The sequence below is a fragment of the Fukomys damarensis genome, unplaced genomic scaffold (genome assembly GCF_012274545.1).
Source record: "Fukomys damarensis isolate Sample0158 unplaced genomic scaffold, DMR_v1.0_HiC HiC_scaffold_33, whole genome shotgun sequence".
Classification (NCBI taxonomy): domain Eukaryota; kingdom Metazoa; phylum Chordata; class Mammalia; order Rodentia; family Bathyergidae; genus Fukomys; species Fukomys damarensis.
Genome location: NW_022900945.1, coordinates 12,991,572 through 13,007,163, shown reverse-complemented (window position 1 = coordinate 13,007,163; position 15,592 = coordinate 12,991,572).

The following is a 15,592-nucleotide window of genomic DNA, read 5'->3' as shown; positions in this document are numbered from 1 at the left end:
ATAATATATTACATTTATTGATTTACATATGTTGAAACTTCCTCATATCCCTGGGATAAATCTGACTTGGTTAGGGGGTATGGTCTTCTGTATTCTGTTTCTCAGCATCTGATTGAAGCTTTTTGCATCTAATATCATTAGGGAGATTAGCCTGTAGTTCTCTTTTTTTTGGTTGGGTCTTTCCCTGCTTTGGGATCAAAGTAATACTTGCTTCAAGGAATAAATTTGGAAGTATGGATTCCCTTTAAATTTCATTGAAAAATTTAAAGAGTGGCAATAGTTCTTCTCAGCAGTGTAGCCATTAGGACCTGGGCTTTTCTTTGTTAGTAGTGTTTTCTTTTTTTTTTTTTTTGCTCTGGGAATCGAACTCAGGTCCTTGTGCTTGCAAGGCAGGCCACCGAACCGCTGAGCTAAATCCCCGGCCCTGTTGGTAGTGTTTTAATTACATTTTCCATTTCACTAAATGTGAAATAGGGGTGTTTAGACTTTTTATATCTTCTTCGTTCAACTTTGGAAATTCATCTCTATACATGAATCTGTCCATTTCTTCTGTATTTTCCATTTTATCAGAGTACAGGTTTTTGAAGTAGGTATTGATGAGCCTCTGCATTTCTGGTGGATCTGTAGTGACTTCACCATTTTCATTCCTAATTGTATAAATTTGAGCCTTTTCTTTCCTTTTTTTGATAAGGTTGGCTAAGAGTTTATCAATTTAATTATACTTTCAAAAAAACCAACTCTTCAATTCGTCGATTTTTTTGTAACATTCTCTTAGTCTCCATCGCATTAATTTCTGCTTTGATCTTTATAATTTCCTCCCTTATATGAGCTTTCAGTTTGTCCTGTTCTTCTTTTTTTAGGAGGTTAAGGTTATGCATTAGGTTGTTTATTTGAGCTTGCTCTGTTTTCCTACTATGGGCATTTACTCCTATGAATTTCTCTCATAGAACTACTTTTATTGTGTTCCCTAGACTCCTGTATGTTGTATTGGCAACATAATTTAATTGTAGAAACTGTCTAATTTCTTCTTTAATTTCCTCTGTGAACCAGCAGTTGTTCAGCAAAATGTTATTTAATTTTCATGTATTTGTGAAGTTCTTGCAGTTTCTTATGTTATTGATCTCCAGTTTAATTGCACTATGGTATAATAATATACAAGGGATAACTTCAATTCCTTTGCATTTACTTAAGCATGTTCTATGAGGTAATTTGTGGTCTCTTTTGGAGAATGACCCGTGTATAGCCAAAACAATGTATATTCTCCTTTTGTGGGGTGGAACATTCTGTAGACATCCATTAAGTCCATTTGTTCTAAGACTTGGTTCAGTTCTAGTATTTTCATTGTTTTTAATTTTTCTAGAGCCTCATTTATCTGTTTTTTTATTTTCTATGCTATTGGCTCAGGGTGTCCAGATGGTTTACTGTGAGACTTTTCCACCTAATATCCCCCAGAGTTTACCTTTGCTGGGGTGAAAGTCTGTGTTTGTGCATTGTTTAAATGTCTTCTCATTTTTATTTTTGTTGTTGATACTGTCCTTGGTTTAATTCCTTGGTTAATATTTTGATCTTCCAGATATAGCTGGTCTTTAGGTTTGAGTCTCTAATGACTCTGAGACAATCTCATTTTCATTATACCAGGGAGGACAACTGATTGGATCAATCACAACCTCCTAGCTCAACTGATACAATCAGCAACACAGTAGCATCAAGTGAGGTCAGAGGACACTTGAAGATCACACAAACTCTAGGAAGCTGTGGAAGAGAAGAGGAGAAGACAGAACAAAATATGCACAGGAAGAGAACAAACTAACAGCAATAGGGAGGCAGGAGACTGTAATCGTTTCCTTTTAAAACTAATGGCAATTGAGAGAAGGAAAATGAGAAGAAAAGAAAATAAATTTGAATTAGGATAGGAAAAGGAACAAATAGGGAGAGAAATGACAATCAGGATGAGAGAAACAGTGAGAGAGAGAGAGAGAGAGAGAGAGAGAGAGAGAGAGAAGATAAGAAAAAGAAAATAAAAAGGAAAAAATTTGAGAAAATAAAAAGATACACAAAAATTTTTAAATGATTAAAGATAAGAGAAAAATATTACCTTGAAAATAAAAAATACAAATAGAGAGCCTCCTTTAGGGTGTGCTCTGTTGACACAATAGACAGCGTGGTCAGGAGATTGCAGATCTAAGTCAGTTAGTCTCAGCGAGCCGGCAGCTGTCTCCTGAGGTTTACCCTGATTTCTGGCTTCAAGGCCCAAGTTGGGATCTTTGACCTCCAGGAGGGTTGACCTCTGCAAGGTTCTACTGCAGGTTCCCTCTGTCTTTCCTCTGAAGTTAGACCATGTGAGGTGCTGGTCCCTCCAACTTACCAACTACGGTGGTCTGATGTGCCTGTATGGCAGAGATTTCCTTCACTTTTGCAGTGGGCTTCAATCTAGGGCCCAGAGAGGCCCTCTTTCTCTTGCTCCGGGGAGGGGCATGGACACCACTATGTTGGGAGTCTCGTGCTGCTGCCAGACTTCTCTGTTGCTCCATGCCAAAGAGGCAGGACCACCAGAGGTTTGAAAGCTGCTGCCACTGCACCAAAGAGATGGGCCTACCAGAGTGTCTCACACTTCCAGGCTCCTCTGTTGCTCTGCACCTAAGAGGCAGGACCACCAAAGGTTCGCAAGCTGTTTCTGGGCTCCTCTCAATGTTATCATTTCATACAATTGACATGAATAGATATTTACCCCTATGCTTACCATCTTATTTGCTTGCCACTTGTGGCTAATTAAGCTTGTCAGCTTGACTGACTTGGGACCCACCTAGCGAGTTAACAAAGCAGGGTCCTGGGAGTGTCTGCGTGAGGGGGAATGTTTGACCTTTGGCCCTACACTTGGTCCCCCACCCACTCCCCTCTGGTACAGTTGCTTCCTGGCCACTATGAACTGAAAAGACTTGTTCTGCCACATCCTTCCATCATGATATTCCTGCCTTGGAGTCAGCAGGGACTGAAACTTCTGAAACAGAACCAAATAAATTATTTTCTCTTTTAAATATGGGTGTCTGTATTTGGACCCAGCAACGGAAAGCTGACCAATGTATCATTTCTTCTTACATACTAGAATCCTTTCAGGATTGTTTTTCTTCTTGCTAAAATATGCATATCATTTGAAAGTTCTTTTCATAAGACTGTGATGATAATAAAAGGGTTTTGCCTGCGAGTGACTTTTCTTTTCCCTCATTCATTAAAGAAAATATATATATTGCTGAGTTAAGTATATAAATCCTTTTCACATTTACAAGTTATTTTCCATTATTGTCTGTTTTATAGTGTTACTCTTGAGACAGCTGTTATCAGTATAATTATTGTTCATTTGAAGGTAATTTGTAGCTCTTTAAAAAATATAGTGTGTGTTTCTTATTTGTTTTTGCTTTGGCATGATACAGTTATTTCACTACAAAATATCACTGCAAATTTTTATCATCTTTTCATTTCTCCTACTTACTGTGCATAATGATTTTTGTATTATGCAATCACATAAATTTCTCAAAAAATCAATCATTATCTCGTCTAATATTGATTTTAGTCACTATCTTTATTATTAGTGCTGAATCTCTGCTACCCATTTGGCATCTTTCCTTTTTCAGTTGTGTTACACATCTCCTTGTCTTTTTACTATGCAAGAGAAAATAAACTCTCATAAGCCCACAGAGAAATTCCACTTCAACTTTAACTCAACATGGATAAAGGCAAATTATTCTACCATATCGAAAGCTGAGGTCAATGCTCCATTGAATGACATTTGAAATAAAAATGCAAAAAATATAAAAAAAAAAACAAAATAAAAAACTATGTGGCATGAGCCAAAGAATACTTGAATGTGTATGAAGTAAGCAATGATTAGCATTTTATGATCAGATTCAAAAATACTTTCTCTTCTAAAGCCACATTAGTGTTACATGATTAGAGATTCTAGAGAAAAATCAAGCTTTCTATTTGAATTGGCACAAGGACTTTTGATTTACTACAAAGAGTTCTTTTGGTGTTGAATTGCTTATCTCTGTTGTGACCTAATATCATCCTGACCATGTGTCACAGTGACATGGAAATGAAAAAATAAAAGCATCACATTCTGCAATTACCTCTAATGACATTCAGCTACTGATTTGTGTATTGTCACCATTCCAAAATGTTATTATGTTCTATAAAAATCAATTCTAGGTAGGAAAAATAACATAAAGGTATCATCCAAAAAGATAAATCTTAGTGAAAAATCAAATCTTCAGATAAACCAAATTATATCTTTCACTTTAAAATATACTATTATAGAAGTGGTGTTTTATTACTGTTTAATGAAAATATAATATATGAAAACATTTTCATTTAAATGTTTAAAAAGTAGCTCTGATTTTCTTACAGCCACACATAGGTTTTTAAGGTTTCATTTTAAAATTACCTGATAATTAGCATCAAATTTCATGGTATTAACTTTAAAATTTTACTACATAAGCAAATTCTCCAATACTATTGAGTTACAACATGTGAAGGCTAAGAAACTTTATGGAGGACCTTGTCTCATGGTATAGAAGAGAAAGCTAAGGTCTATAAACATTAATATGTTTTGGTGAAGGTATAAATCAACTAACATCCCAATTTGCTTTTTCCATGTTAAAATTTTAAGGAAAAATGACTAGGTGAGAAATAAGGATTTCCATATTTTCATTTTCATGATAACACAGAAAGTACACAATATTTTTAAATTTAAAGAGAATAAATTCTGTAGAATATAAGTATGGTTCATTTCTTTTTATGCTATGATTTGACCTTTTGATATTAAAACTTGAACACAGGTAAAATTATCTTAACCATGAAACTGAAATGCAGTTGTTCAGCAGAGTTTTGAGAAGAAAGCCTGATGAACCTCTTGGTACATTGCAATCAGGAACATTCACTGCAGACAAGGCATTTCTTTTAAAATACAAACTCCAAGTTAGTTGATTGCTGTTACAGTTTAGCTTCTGACATGATGATTAGCAATACTCTTTTCTTAAAATATTTTCTCAAAAATTAAATGAGAAAACTATGTGCATATAATTAGTGCCACATTGTCTACTAAAATGGATTGGTCTGCGTTGTGGTCATGCAATTATTTCCTTAATGTGTAAGCTGTCACTTAAAAAATTAACTACAATTTAAACTCATGAGTGGTTTAGGGAGTTGGAAAAACATATATAGAATCTTAAGAGAACATGCAGAATTAATTGTTGATGTTAAATATTCTGTTAGTCACTTTTACCCCCATACAATGACAGTGTAAGTACCAGACACTTCATAAAAATGTCTCTGACTTTGTATCAATGACCCCAAATATCAAACTAGAAAAGAAAAAATGAATATTAAAAGAATTCGTTGTTTTGAGAAATTGTATACCAACACTGAATACACTAATATTAGGACATATAATTCAACAATAAAGGATACTTAAACAGAATATGTACATTTAGAGATATGGCATAAAACCATTTCCATTCTAATGATGTTATATTCAGAAGTCAAGATAAAAAGCAGTATCATCTACCATAGCTGCCAACTGATTGTTCTGGTGAAAATTTACTTGGTGACTTGGAAGCAATTTTTTAAATCTCATCTTTGTCCTTAAACAATATATGAAAGTGGTTTTGATATAGAGGAAAAATATGTAACTCCCAACTTGCTAGTTGTGTTTCCTGAAGTTGAAGGATGAATTCTAAGGAACAACAGAGGTTAAGAGTAGGAAAATGTATTGGGGATAGGAATGGGGAATCAGAATAGCTCCTGAGAGACAGGAGGACTCCCAAATGGGTTGCCAACAAGCCTACTTCTCTGAGAAAGTTTTATAGAGCAAAGTTATGAGGTAGATACAATAGGAATCAAAATTATAATCAACCAATAAGATTACAAGTATAGCTGCTTGGCTAATATTGATTCAATAGTAGCAACAGCATATGGATAACATTATTAGCCTTAGTTGATAATCTAGTCTTAGTAGTTTTAGTCTTAGTGGGTAAGAGAGAATGGTCCTCCCCTAATGAGGTAATGGTTTATTTATATGGGAAATCTCACAAGGGTGTTACCAATGATCTCAGCTTACATTTATCCCTGAAGGAATAAATCTGGCCATAGTGACCTTAATCTTCTTCAGATGTGTCTCCAACTACAGATGTAGGGTGTTCTTATTTCTGTACTAACTCCATTAAGGGCCCAGCCCTGTATTTCTACCTAATTTAGCTGTCTATAATAGTTTCACTAAACCATAACTCAGTACCATGGATACAGTGGGGGGGGTATATGCAGGAATATCTGTCAAATTTCAGCAACCATTTACCTGACTCAATTACCTGCTAAGAATATATTTGCAAGAAATAATACCAATGTGAAAACAGTATTTCTAACATGTAAATTAAAATGTGCTTTCATTTCATATCTCAGGGATTTTGCAATTCAAAGCACCCTATATTCATCTTTACACATTTATAGTCTGTTCACTCTTCTTTTTACTTCTACCGACTCTGCCAAGTACCAGATGCACATTAAATGTATTAAAATGGGTAATTCACAAATGTCAGCTCTCCTTATCACTAAGGAAGAATATCATATTTTCCCTCACAAGTGATAAAAAACATCTTAACCTCTAAATTTCTCTCCTTGTGATCATTTTACTTTTACAGAAAAATGTCATAAGTTTCCTAGTGAGTTTCTTATTGAAAAACAATTTGAGAGAAAAAAATCATTGATAATTCTATTTTTCTTTCAGTTTTTATAAATTATATATTTAAAATATTTAGAAAATATTTACAGAGGCTCCATTAGTTTCTTGGAGTTAAAGAAAAGTGGTTCCAGCTGTGTCCCTGTACATTTGTAATAGGTATGATGTAGCAGAATTCTTGTTATCATGCTCCCTGATTGCGTGGTGCAGATGCCATGGGAGCATCCCTATAGGGACTTCTCTCCTAGCAGGGGCAAAGTGAGAGAATATATAACAAAAAGGAAAAGAGACTTATGTTGTCACTGTAAATCTATGTTGATCTTCAAACTTTAACTGTGCATGGACTGGTCAGCTTCTGGAGTGACCAGAGCAGGGCTTCTGTTCCCTCAGGCTTCAGGTGTGCATAGATGAATCAGCTGCCAGGGTGACAAGCACAGTGCTGCCATTTTCAGTGATGGCTTGGTTTCACTGTAGGATCAGCCAGTTCAGATGATCTGGATCCTGATGGCTGAACCCTTTGTCTCAGGCTGCCAGTTTCAGCCAACTATAATGGATCCAAAGCATAATTTCTGTAACTTTAACAGCAGCAGGGGTGGACAAGATTATTGTATGAGGCCCATCCCAAAGGGTCTCAGATGGCTGGATTCCATTTCTTGACTCAAACATAGTCCTTGGATTGAAGGGGTGTATTGGGTCTGTCAGACTTATGTACCCAGCCATGAATATCTTGAATGGCTTTTCCCAAAGTTTGTGTCTGCCTTTCTAAGGTCAGTTTCCCTAGTTCACAGAGATCACCCTTGGTTTGAATTATAATTAATATGAACAGCCAAACAAGATCTCATAAGTGGGATACCAAGCTTATATAGTGGGGTACACCTGACTCAGCAGAGGACCATGGGCAGAACCTTATCCCATCTTAAGTGGTTTTGGGGGCAATATTTTGTAATTGTTTGAGTGCCCAGTTTATCCACTTTACTTTTCCTAAGCTCTGTGGCCAGCAGGCTGTGTATAGCTTTTATTTTATTTTTAACATCTGTGACAGTCCCTGAACCATGCTGGTCTGCTACCAGACTCCAAGGTCAGGGCAGTCCAAATCTTGTGATGATATCCCTTGACAGTACCACTGTCATTTTTTGTGCCTTTTTTGGTTTGGGTGGAGAAAGCTTCAACCAAACCAGAAAAGATGCAGACAAGGAGCAACATATATTGATAGCTTCCCACTTGAGATAGTTCAGTGAAGTCCATAAGCAAGTTCTCACAAGGGGTAGCACCTGTTTCTTGAATACTCAGGGGCAAGCTGTGCCTTTACCTTGGATTGTGTTGAGCACAGGTTAAGCATTGCTCACAAACAGCTCATGTGACAGAAGTGAGCAAGCCACAGCACAGAGAAATGATGGCCAGTAACATATCCAGTGTCATTTTTCCCATGTGAGACCCTTAATGGAATTGTTTTACAAACATTTTGGCCATCATTTCAGAGACAGCCAGTCTCCCATTAAAGAATTTCTACCATTCTCTCTTTATATCACTTACAGTTTCTTGGGAAAACCAGGCTTTTTTGTTTGAAGAGTAATTTGGGGTCAACAGGAGAGGAGACTCTGGGATGAGGGCCCTGGCCAGGGCCCCTCTCTCAGGTTGTAGGGCTTTCATAGCAGCCGTTTTGCTTCTCTGTCTGTCTTTTGGCTTCTTCTGGCTTGCAATGTTCCAGTCCATTGGTGTCCACTGCAGTATATAATGGCCACGTTTTTCAGGGTCCATATAGCATCTAGGAGCTGTAATTTATTTCTTCCCCTGACAGTTAGGAGCCATCTTTTCTAATACATAGCTTCATGAACATGTAACATAGCAAAGGCATATTTGGAATCTATATAGCCGGTAACCTTTTTCTCTCTTGCTAACAAAAGCACCCTTGTAAAGGTGATCAGCTCTGCCTTCTGGGCTGAGGTTCTAGTAGGCAGAAACTGAGCCTCCACCACAGAGTCTAGCATCACCATTGCATATCTTGTCCATCAGACTCCTAGTATAAAACTGCTTCCAACTGGGAAGTATTCAACATCTAGGTCTCCAAGGGGGTGACCTGTGAGATCTCCTCAGCTCAAGAATATTTTGCCCATGGTTTCCACACAGCCGTGAAAGGGTGCTGCTTCCTGTTCAACTGGGAGCAAAGTAATTGGGTTAAGAGTGTTTACTGCCTCTAGAGAATTTTTGCATAGGAGACCCTGATACCGAGTCATCCTCAGATTTGATAAACAATGGTCCCCTCTCTGACCCATTCAAGTTATAGCTGAGTGCAGTACTTGAATGGTCCTAATGTCCTAAGGTCAGCTGGTCTATATTAATTAATTCCCAGTTGTGTACTGACAAAAGCAGGTTATTCCAAAATAACTGGCATCTAGCCAAGATTTAATATTCTAGGAGCTGTTTTAAATGCCTCTGAATGCCTTGTATGGCTTTCCAAGGAAAGGAGTATTGGCAGACTCAAACTGAAATTGCTCCCAGTTTTAGTCCCATCATCAGTGGTGTTTGATTTATAGCCAGCCCAGGTGGGATATCTTTGTTCCATACCTCCAGGAAGGCCATGTAGCTCATCTATGCTCAGCTTTTGGTGACCTTTCTGATTATAGTCTCTATTCTTTGGTTTGTGAGATGGTAAAGGTTAACACCATGGCCCCTTGATGAGTCAGATTTAAAGTCATATTTCCTTGTGGACCAAAGACAATTTGGGGCTACAGATTTTGGAGTAGCTCTCTTCCTAGCAGGTGAACTGGGAAGTTTTCTTCAAGATATAGGAATTTATGTTGGACCTCTTGTTCCCCTGTGACACACTTTTTAGGCTGGCAGAATGGCCTCTTTCCTTGGACCCCAGTGGCCCCAACAAGATTTCTGGATAACAGCCCAATGGGTTGTATCACTAATGCGTGTTCAGTCACACTATTTACCATAAAGTCCATCAATTGGAACCCCACTTTCGTTGTGACCATGGGCTCCTGAGGACCTAAGAAGATGAAGCCTGGTCTTGCCTAATCTTATAACCTTTAGTTCCTGCCAGTCTAATGAGGTCAGCATCTAGCCACTTCTAGGGGTGGTAGCCTTTAGCAGGAGGTTTCTTGGTTTTATAATTCTTGTCATCTCCTCTATCATTGCCTGGACATTTATTTTTCCAGTGTCCCTTCTTTTTGCATCACATGCCTTGGCTGATTCTTCAGATTTGTCTGTCCCTGTTCACATCTGAACCTCTACCTTCTCACCATTCTCCTCCCCATGAGCACCACTGTCAATAGATCCACTTTCTTTTTGAGCCTCCAATTCATTTTCCATTTGGCCTCCTGGTCATAGTTAATGGCCACCTCTAAATGCTGGGTCACATTCATGCCAGCCAAAACTCTCTACCTTCAATAGTTTCACCTGATGTCTCCCTTAGCCTGCCTCAAGGGAGCATTTACCATGGTATGATTCTCAGTATTGAATAGAGTGTAGAGCTGAAATGCCTCACAGAGCCTCTCATAAAACTGGCTGGGACTTTCATCAGTTCCCTGGAGTATTTCTGAGATATTTTCCTTGATGGCTCTCTTTGTGCCTTCCTTTATACATTGCAAAAGAGCCTCTAAGTATGTCTGCAAGCACTGTAACTGAGCTGCATCATTTGGGTCTCAATGAAGGGGGTCTACCTCAGGGAACTGGTCCTGAGCAAATGTTTGAACACTCCTTATGTCTACTGGTGCACTGTTTTCTAACCAGCAGAGGGCTGCTTGAGTCACTCTCTGGCACTCCTCTATGTTAAGCAGCATCGGGAGAGGCTATTTGCAATCTGACCAGGTTGGATCATGTGTTTGGATGATAGATTGTATCAAATCTATAAAGACCTGTGGCCTCATTCTAAAGGAGGGAATATGGTGTTTCCAGTTAAGGAGGTCAGTGGTTGAGAAGAGCTAATATATGAAGCTCCATTGTTTTCATTGGATTTGGCCATTCATATAATAATAAATTAACCCCCTAGTTTCCTGAAAAGGCATCTGCAAAGCCCTTGCATGGCCTGCTTAGAGGTGGCTCCTTTGATCATTAGGGCCTTCTTCGTTTCCCACCTGCAACAATGGCTCCAATTTTTCCCTCTGGAGTGATGTCTGGGACTCATTGTCATCTGATCCTACTTCTCCATGGGCTGGTCTTGTTAAGGGAGGATAAATTGAGGTGGAAGGAGCGATCTCTGCCTCCTCTGGCAGCTCTTGTAGAACTATTTCTTGCTCTTTTTGCTGCCTTTTCTTTGTTCCTGAAGATCCCTGAAGAGCTGATTTCTTTCACTTTTGTTTTAGGCTCATCTTGGGCCATGAGTGTTTTGCAATTTGCTACCAGAAAGGGCTGTAGTCATGTGGGTCAGGTCTGGACTACATTCAGCCATGAGTTGAAGTAAGGGAAATAGTTTGAATGTGCTGGTTGTCCTCCATCCCTGGTCATCACCTGATACACATGCCCAGTTGTTTCCCTGTTTATTGTCCCTTTGGCTAGTCATCCAACATCAAAGGAAAGCCAATCAGTTTCACAAAGAATTCTCAACCTCTGGGTGTTCAGCTTTACTCTGAAGTCCCCCATGTAGCCTTTCTGAAAGTTCTTTAACATACACTCTTATAGTGTAGGTTTCAACACTTTCCCTCCCATATGTATCCTCTTTCTATTACCCTAGCTGGTCCCACACTTGCTCAGGGCATATGGCCTACAATAAGAGACCTGCAGCTCCACACAATTCACTCTGCTTGTCCATGCACAATCATACATATCTCCTCATCTTCAGTTCTCTTTCCTGGCTTGGGTATAGGTTTTTTTCCTAACTTGGCTGGGTTGAATTACTTGGTACACCTCTTACAAGCCATTCTTACTATGATTCACACTTTCATTCATGAATTGGGTTTGTTTCTAGGTTTTCATCTGATAAAATCTGAGCCAGGCTACTCAGTATACCCCAGGAGGTGATAAAGCTCCCTTTCCATCTTTACGGGGCCTCAGGCCCCAAAGCCTTACCACCATCCTGTTGCATACTCTTACAGAATCATTATGTAGGCCTTCAAGTTCCACTGCTCTAACAGGGAGGGTGATGGGATCCAGAAGGGCCAGTTCCTTCTTGGAGTTTAAGTCTCACATGGAGGCACCAGGGATATCAGGGTATCTTCCAACTTGAGGTTGCTGGGCCTGCAGGCAAAGGAGACAGCAAGATTATTATTTCCAACCCCTTTGTGGTTGACAGGGAATGTCACAAAATTTAAGACCAGAGAGACCAATAGATGAAGCAGGAGGACTTACTTAGTTGTGCACTAGCCCAGCACATTCATATCCAAAGGCTGAGCCCCAAAAAAGAGACTCTTGTTTTATACATTTGGCCAATAGGACTGGTCTTCCTAGTGGTGTTAAACTGGTGGGTGGGCAAGCAAGTTTTCTGAAGCAGTACAAGACAGTTAAGCAAGTTATACTTTTTTAAATTAGCATATCTTGGTGAAAAAAATGGGATTTCATAGAAGTGAGGGGTCATAATTAAATCTTAATTAAAGGAACAAAGTTTACAACATCCATGGCAAGGGGGTAAGTCTGCAAGAGAATTGTTTAAGGTTGGGGAGACCTGTTTTGTTCTGTTTGTTTTAAGTTTTGCTGCAATGCATCAAAATGTTAGCTGTAACAAATCCTAATTACACCTAGAGCCAGCTAATAATGCTACATATATTGCTCAATAAAATTGCTTCAGAATCAGCTCAGCATTGTAATACCCCTGAAACTGTATAAAATTAAATTAATTCATACCTCATTGTTTTTCCAAAAATATAAGAGAAGGGGACTAAGGTATGAGTTTGGATTTAGAGTTTTCTGTCATATACAAGGCAAGTGTAGTATATGTAGGTGCAAATCATGGATTAATGGTTATATTTTACATATACACATTCATCTTATTAAGGCAAAAAGAATTCAGGCAAGACTGCAGTGTTAATGCTGTCTTTTCCTCAGATCTTATCATATTCTGTGTTCAGGATTGTTACAAATTAATCATTTTCAATGTTTAAAACTTGATATATATAAGTCTCAGCTCAAAAACAGAGAATAAGGCATGTTCCATGGTGTAATGATTAGCACTCTGGACTCTGAGTCCGCAGATATGAGTTCAAAAACAGAGTATTTTCTATTTCACTAGAACTTACTCTTTTAGGGGTAAAGTAGCAAAAAAAATGAGACAACAAAGATTGTCAAAAGCAAATTCAAGGAAGCCATTGTAAATTGTGGTAAAATGGTTAATTTTATCTTCATTTGGAAGATTTTAGATGCGGGGGCAACACTTTCATCTCAGTGTAGAACAGAGATTTACAGAGATCAAGTTTATGGGGAGGGAGATAAGCTAAGGAAATACAATTGTAGATTTTAAAAAATGGTATTTGGGTAGGTTAATCCAGTGTTATGAAGTTGTCAAGTAGTTGCTGAATTCTTGGCAGTATGGTGGCAGCTGCTAAGCTAGTTTAGCACATTTCTGTTGGTAAGTCTGAAAAGACGATGGACCTAAATGGGTTTTGACAGTTTATGAAAATTAAAGCAAAAGCAAATTCAGCATGACTTCAGGTCCCTCTGCTTCTAATATCACAAAGTGACACAGAATGTGAAGAGCCAGATGACACACAATTCGCACATCATTGTACTGTGGAAAAGCCATCTCTACAATGTATTTAAGTAGTGGTTTCATGCCCTGCACCAGTATCCTATGTCAGAGTGGTGGTGGTGGTATGGGGTGGGGGGACTCCCATGTCACCCTGAGAGAGAGGGATGAGAAATAACTTTGTGGAAGCCTCCTGCTGGACAGGAAACTTCACAGAAGGTAGAGAGGTAGATGAGAAAGTCTTGTGACAGTTTTTCACAAAATTACCCATCTTGATATGTTACAAGGAGAACCACAAGGCATTTGCTCAGACTTAGGTCTGAAAAAATAAAAAAAGAATGAATCCAATTTTAAAATGTGCAAAAATCGTGACAGACATTTAATCAAAGAGATCATACATATGATAGATAAACACATGAGGAAATGTCCAGCATCACTAGTCATTAGGAAAATATGAATTAAAACTACAATGAGATAAAATCATATACCTATCAGAACTGTCAAAATTAAAAATGTAACAATTTATAGGAACACTTACCAATTACAAGTGTGTATGTACCTGATAATGGCTTTAAAATAAATAAAAGAGAGTCTTACAAAATTAAGGAAGTAAAAGAAACAAACTTACCATTATAGTTGGAAATTTCAATATGCCTACTTCAACAACTGATATAATTTGTATATAATAATTAATATTTACATTTAAATATATTATACATGTGTATATAGAAGTATAATATAGTAATATATATTATACATGTGTGTGAGTATATAAAAGTGTAAGTATATAAAAGATCACAATAAATTCTGTCCTAACTAGAAATATAGCAAGAAGGCAATTTTGGGAAATGTTGAACTTAGACAAGATGTCACTCTGAAAAAATTCCATAATTTTCAAGATGGTTGCTAAGAGCAAGGAATAGTCAATCTTGGGGAAATTTTATCTGATATCATAATACCTTTTAAGAGAAAGGAAGAATTTACTAACTTGTTTTCATCAGCTATTGGCTGAATATTTGCCAGATCAGCTTGTAGCCTCCATTATCACTAGCCCCCAAATATAAATGTGGTCCCCAATATAATGATCTTTATTATTCCCAGAAGTGATCCAAGTTTAATAATTTGCAAAAAGACCTTCAAAGTACAGGTCAGACAGAATCTTTAAAGAAACTCAAAGGAAGGGGGTTAATAAAGCAGCTGAAAGCCCTGCTGTGGCCACTGACCAAACTGGTCTTGGGTAAATGCTGAAGAATATGGCACACATCTTTAGCACAGAGAGATATCTACAAGTCTGTTAGTTACGTGTTCTTCCTAGATCATGGGTGCTGCAATAACCTATTTGTTATATTTACTGGGGACACCATGGTTTCCAAAAGTACTCTCCCTAACCATGTTGAAGTAACAACACTAATTTTTCATGATAATCAAGGTTTGATTACTAGAATGAATATTTTTCTACTCATTTGATAACTGACATTGAAAAATTCAAACTGGTCATGTAGTAGATACATTTTCAGTAGAATGCTCTTTGTATCTCTGGGATAAATGTACCTCCTTGTAAATCAGAACCTCAAACGTGGCAATGGCTTTACAAACTTTGTAAGTAAAATACTGAAGTGATGTAAGAGGGACCAAGCACTTCTAGACCTTGATTCCCAGATCTATGTATATAAACCACTGACGACACTAATACCATTTTTAGGTTATTGGCACACACTTATACCACATCTTCAGGGCCAGCACCCTAGGCTTTTCACCCCAACTTGGCATAGTAACTAAAGTTGCATCACATCATTTGACTGTTTTAGTTGGACAGTTGTTCCTGGGTATGTTTATTATACAGTAGGGCTTCTGAGGAAATCATGCTTCTTGAGCACCTGTTTTTAGTGCTATGATGTCATTCATAGGAAGTTTTCCAGAAAAAATAAAGGAAACTGAATCCTCTGAGGACTATACTGTGTTAGCAGGTGTGACTGTTAAAAACAGGTGCAAGAACAAAAAGTGTATATTATTTTTGTTTCTACCATATGACTTGCCATGAAGTCCTTGGCAATGGAGAATAATATATTCATTAGATTTATAAATATATACTAAGTGCCAAAGACTGTGTGAATATTTTCTAGTAAAGGTACCACACTTGACCTAGAAGTTGAAACTGGGGTTACTACCAACTACCTTTATAGCCATTCACTATTATCCACTATAATCAGCTTAGTTTGATGGAGTCATGCCAGTGAAAAAGA